A 6,234-nucleotide genomic window follows, 5' to 3' on the forward strand; every position below is an offset into this window, starting at 1 on the left:
TTGGAACCTCTCACTCTCAGTATCCTCGAAGTCTCCTTTGGTTAACTGTTGAAGTTGAAAGTTGTAACAGGAGCCAAGTCTAGTTGATTCCAAAAATCTGTTCCCTTTTAATATCCATCTCATGTCTTGCAGTTGAATATCAAAAATACGAAGCCAAATTGTGCAGATCATTGTTTCAGAACATTGCAGAAGGCCCTCCATGAGACCTGCTCTTCCTGGATGTCAAGAGGTAGATGAGGGCTAGCAATTCTTTGTTTTCTAGTTAGGTACAGTATCCAGAGCTGTTTCTTGATTTTTAAAAATTATTCTTTCCTTTACTTAATGGAATATTTGGTAGATAATTGAATAAAAATATAGACCATACATTGATTCTATTGTTAATAAAGCATAGAATTTTTGCATCAGATTCTTACTGCTTCCATTGGGATTGTGATTTCATTTTGTTTTGTCTATGTGCAGGTATATAGTTTTCAGCTGGGGTAGTATCTCATGTCTTCACTGAAAATCACGGGATTTTATTTTATCAAATGTATTGAGTAGTCAGTTATATTGTAAGGGTAAGCAGTAAAGACTTTATATTTTAGGTAATGAGCTTCAATTAATGAGGAGATATTCTGTTGTGGGATGTAGAGAACTGGAAGGAACACATTCCCGCACATGAACAGAAATATAACTAAAATTAACTAACTTTAAATTCATGAGTTTTTGGGAATCAACCAGTAGAGCACCCAACTGACCCAAAGTTTAAGGAGAGGTAAGGGAAATAGATTCCTGCACGTGTTTGCTCCAGGTAGATACAGCCTGATACCTGCTCCATTTTATTCTCGAAAACTTCTCAGGAGTGGCTTAGATGGATAGTGGGGAGATATTTGAATGACCAGTTGACTTGATTAAAATCAGCATCTAGGGTAGAACATGTTATGTATGATTTCTTGGAATCACCTATCCATCCTCTTGTGATCTGAGACAGAAACCCTGATGAACTATCTTACTGTCATTGCCAAAAACGTTAATGAGAAACACTTCGGAATTTTCCCCTGTATTTTTAGTGACACTAATTGAGCCTAACGGATGTTGCACAAGAGACTCTTCAACATTTTCATGAACTTATAATGAACCATGTGTTAAAAATAGAAGAACCTGTGTTATCTGTTTTCCATGGAACCCCAAGTTCCACAGAGGGGGACATGGAGGTTCCCCAGGTAGAGGTCAAGAGGAATGGCTAGAGGTGGGAAGTCTGTTCATTGACTTCAACCCAAAGGAGCTCCGGTCTCTCCTCTTTGGCTTATATTGGTTTATTTGGGTTTTTGTTGTTTATGTTATCCAGATGTCTTGATTCCCTGAATATTTTTGATATAAATTATAACTTTTGCAAATATTTTCTCTTATTATTTGGGTATTTTCTTCAATTTGTTGATTATTATTATGAATTTTGCTGTGCAGAAACTATTCAGTTTGATGTAATGCATTGGTCTATTTTTGCTGTAGGTGGTTGTGCTTTTGGGGGTCAGAGCTAAAATAGTTGTTCAGACCAATATTAAGAAGCTTGCCCTGTTTGTTTTGTGGTAGCAATTCTATAGCTTCAGGTCTCATCATTAAGTGTGGAGTCATTTTGGAGATGATTTTTATATGTGGTATGAGTTAAGGTTCTAATTATATTATTATTAATGTGGATTTCAAAGCAGCATTTATTGAATAGGCTGTCCTTCGCCATTGTGTATTGTTTGCATCTTTGTCAAAAATCAACTGCTTGTAAATATGTTAATTAGCTTGATTTAATCATTCTACAATGTATACATAAGTCAAAACACCACATTTTACCCAATAAATATATATAATTTTTGTCTGTTAATTAAAAAATAAACTCTAAAGTTTTACATAAAAATGGGAGATTGTGTTGCTGAAGAATTCAGAAAATTACTCACCTTGGTACTTGTGAAATTTTATATATGTAGATGAGTAATATATAGAGAGAGACTGAAAGTGGACCAACTAAAATGAGATCCAATGTCATTTTGTATCTATGAGAAAATAAGATCAAGTTGATTTTACTCCCATGACATTAAGGTGATCAGTCATAATAGAATTGGATCTACAAATTAACATTGAGCAAGTGAATTGCTTCTTGTAGCATTAATTCATACGTGAAAGGCATTATGAATGCATAAATATTCATAGCTGGTCATATTAATGGCCATAATGTTGTCATGGGATTATTTAAACAATGTATAACAACAAATTGTTTCAGCTTTCAAGGTAAAATTACTTAATAGGCAGAGACATTAACTAAAAACCCCATTCCACATACGCATATGTATTATTTTTTTAAATGCAATTAGAACAAAATTTCCCTCAGGGTAGTGTAAAAGTTCATTGTTAATGATGCTAGGAAAACTGAAAGTTAAAATAGTTATATATAAAACTTTAAATAGCCAGGGATGATCTAGTGAAGGAAAAACAAACAATTTTTCTATAAATGTAACTTAAAACATCTTATTTTTCCCTCTGGTCATGATCCTGTCAATTCTGGGTCTGAAATGATAAAAAGATGGAGAAATCTATGGAGTTTAAAAATTATTTAATGTTCTAATATTTAACAGGCAATCTGTAACATTTCATATGGAGGGTATGGATTTTCCCAGAACAATACCAGCCAGGTACCTACAAAAGCTGGTAGTCCCTTACTCTTATCACATGTGGGCACTGACGGAACCTCACCTCTGAACCAGTCATTATGGAAAAATGACAAAGTTGTGGACATTACTGCTCTCACCTCTTTGTTGCCTCTGAGGTCTCTTACCAGGAGAATGAGTCATACTGGGGGACATTGGGTTTATTAATGGGAAACCTAAGCAGAGCGGGCACCCATTGATCCCCAGAGCAACATTCAGGGGTGTCATTAGCTGGCATTGACTTTTGAGTAAAACATTCTGGGCGTGATCACCTCCTTCATTGCTTTGTATTCTAAATTAGGCTTTTTTCTTCTTCTTAGCACTGTCAGAGATTTGTTCTGGAAAAAGACATTAATTAGTCACTGAATAAAACCAAAGGACACATGGGAGTCTACTGGGGGAAACAGTGAGATTTTTGAGGGGGGGAAAAGCAGTGAATCATTTTGCTTTCAAGTTCCTAGAAACCAATATTTGTGCTTTGGTAGTCCTTGCCCTTGTCATGAGCATGGTTGCTTCTATGATTAGTAGAATAATAAGACACCCAATAATTGGGCAAGAGCAGGGTGAGGTTTGTATATCTAATTCAATTTGTTCCTTCTATATGTATACTAAAGTATTCTGCTCTGAATAAAATAATCAATGTCTAGCATGCCAGGAAGAAGAACCAGTGCAGAGGGATTTATTTTAAAATTATTCAGCAAAAAAAAAAAAATTAGGGCATTGTCCATCAATTTAGTAATTCAATAAATGGTGTGAAAAATAGTAATTAACATGCAAAGTTCAATTTTCCTGATAAGAAAGGGAGAAATCCTGAAAATATGAAAATATTCATTCTGAGCATCATTCTGTTATTTCTCTCAGTTTGCCAATCCTCTCTTCTTATACTTCTTTGAAAACTTCTTTACCATAGCTTATCAAAATACACTTTTTAATTTTTACTATGAAGGGACTCTAACCCATTAAATAAAATATTTTCAAACTAATGTGTTGGCTCCGGGGACCCAGGGTTCACTTAAAGATATCTTACCAAAGTTTTGAATTCTCAGAAGAATAGATTTTCAATAAGGTAAATATCCACTACAAAATGTTCTTGGACAAATTGTTTAGAAACCATAGTGTGTGTGTGTGTGTGTGTGTGTGTGTGTGTGTGTGTGTGTAAATGTCTCTATAATAGGTTTTGTACAGTGGTTCAGAAATTTCTCAATGGTCCTTGGCTTTCTTTCATCCTAAAAGGCAAGGGATAGGTAGAGCATTATTATTGAGAAAGTTGGGGGTCTTCTTTGTGATTGATTTGTGAGCGGTTTCAAGTGGTGCCTTTAAGACCCTGCATGAGGTGAATTGTGGGGGTACCTGGGGCAAGGGAGATGCTGTTTTGGGACACAATTCTTCAGGCCCAGGTGGAACCCCCTCTGTCTTCCTGGCCATTCTGTTGGTTCCAGCTTGCTAGCCCCTTGCACCTGGCTCCTGCCTGCCTCTGCCTTCACCCTAGGGTTCCCTGCATGTTGTCCCTATGCAGGTGACACTGTCTTCCTACATGACTCCATTTTAAATGTCCCACTTTGGTGAACCATGTCTTGTCCCTGTGTTCCAAAACCTTTCTTCCTCCTGTTGCTGACGATTCTGTAATTACCTTTGGGTTTCCAGTAGACAGCGCAAAGTTCTCTCCTGTGTGGTCCAGCCCTTCTGTGCCCCAACTTCCTGTGTGTCCCTTTGCTTTGGTGTTCCTTATTAATGTCATGATACTTCCAGGGACTGAGAGTCACTGGTCACGCCTCCTGTCTCCCCATCATCCTCCTAATTCTCCAAACAGATCACCATCTATTGTCCCCTGTCTATTCTGAGCGTTGTAACAAAAGTAGTTCCATTTTAAGAGCACATACTGTGTCTGCATCTCAGCAGAATCTTCCCTGAGCCCTCTCTAACCACAGATTTAGCCAACCACAGGTGGAAATATTAGGGGGAAAAAAACCTTTTGTACTAAAATTGTGTTGATTTTTTTCTTGTCATTTTTCTATAAGTAGTGTACTCTAACCACTATTTAAATTGTATTAGATATTATAAATATTATATAGATGATTTCAAGTATATGGGAGGTGCTTTCTATGGTGTATAAATGCTGCATGATTTTATGTCAAGGAGCTGAGAATCTGCAGATTTTGATATCTCTGGGGAGTCCTGGACTCAATCCCCTATGGTTTCTCAGGGAGGACGAGATGTATTTTTCTCATTTAACATTATCAACAGGGCTGGGGTTGTGGCTCAGTGGTAGAGTGCTTGCCTTGCATGTGTGAGGCACTGGGTTTGATCTTCAGCGCCACATAAAAATAAATAAATAAAAATAGAGATATCGTGTTCATCTACAACTAAAAAAAAATTAAAAATAAATATTATCAACAAATCAGCTGAAACATACTAAAATTAGATTTGTTATTATTCATGAGGATATTCATGTTGGAAACACCCTAGATGAGTGTCCATGGTTTATGACATAGTGTTATAGTTTGGATATAAAGTGTCTCCCCTAAGAACTCATGTTGGACAACACAGGAATGTTCAGAGGTGAATGATTAGATTATGAGAGGTTTGACCTACTCAGTGGATTCATCCCTTCGATGGGTTACTGGGTGGTAACTGCAGGCAGGTGGGGTACGACTGGAAGACCTACACCTCTGGGGACGTGCCCTTGGAGATTATGTTTTGTCACTGGCTCCTTTCTCTCTCCTTGCTGATGGCCATGTGCTGAGACTCCTTCCTCCTCCATCCCCTTCTGCCATGATGTTCTGCCTTCCTGGCCCCAGAACAATGGCACCAACCAACTTTGGACTGAGCCTCTAGAACCATGATCCCAAAATTAACTTTTCTTCTACGTTGTTTTGGTCGGGTTATGAAAATCTCACACACACAGCTAGGAAATATCAAAACCAGAATTTGGCCAGGCATGCAACCGTCCTAACAACATTGGATACCTCTATGGAGGAGGCAGGAGAGGTCTCTGCTTTAACCAATGCCATATATATGTAAAATAATCACCACTCCATCATTCAAATGTGTCAGTTGTCATTTTATTTATATTCTTATTTTATCTATTCTTCTATTGTCACTTTTTTAAAATTAAAACAGTCATTTTTTTTTTAAATGTAGTCTCACTAAATTGCCCAGGCTGGCCTAAACTCAGTGTCCTGAGTAATGGGATTATAAGCATATGTCATCATGCCTGGTGGCTTTATATTTTAGAGCAGTTTTAGGTTTATAGAATGATCAAACAGAGATGGTGGAATGAGATGGACATCACCACCCTGGGCACATGTGTGAATGCACATAGGGTGTGACGCTACATCATGTACAACCAGAGAAATGAAAAGTTGTGCTGCAACTGTGTGCAATGAATCAAAGTGCGTTCTGGTGTCATATAGACCTAATTAAAATAAATTAATTAATTAAAATTCAAACAGAAAGTACAGACTTCTTATCTATGTCCTATCTCCCCTCATAGATGGGTTCTCTCTCCATTATTGATCTTTGCATTAGTGTGATTGTTTTCATCAGCTTTTTCGCTGCTGTG

Source organism: Callospermophilus lateralis, unplaced genomic scaffold, assembly GCF_048772815.1.
Source record: "Callospermophilus lateralis isolate mCalLat2 unplaced genomic scaffold, mCalLat2.hap1 Scaffold_109, whole genome shotgun sequence".
Taxonomy (NCBI): domain Eukaryota; kingdom Metazoa; phylum Chordata; class Mammalia; order Rodentia; family Sciuridae; genus Callospermophilus; species Callospermophilus lateralis.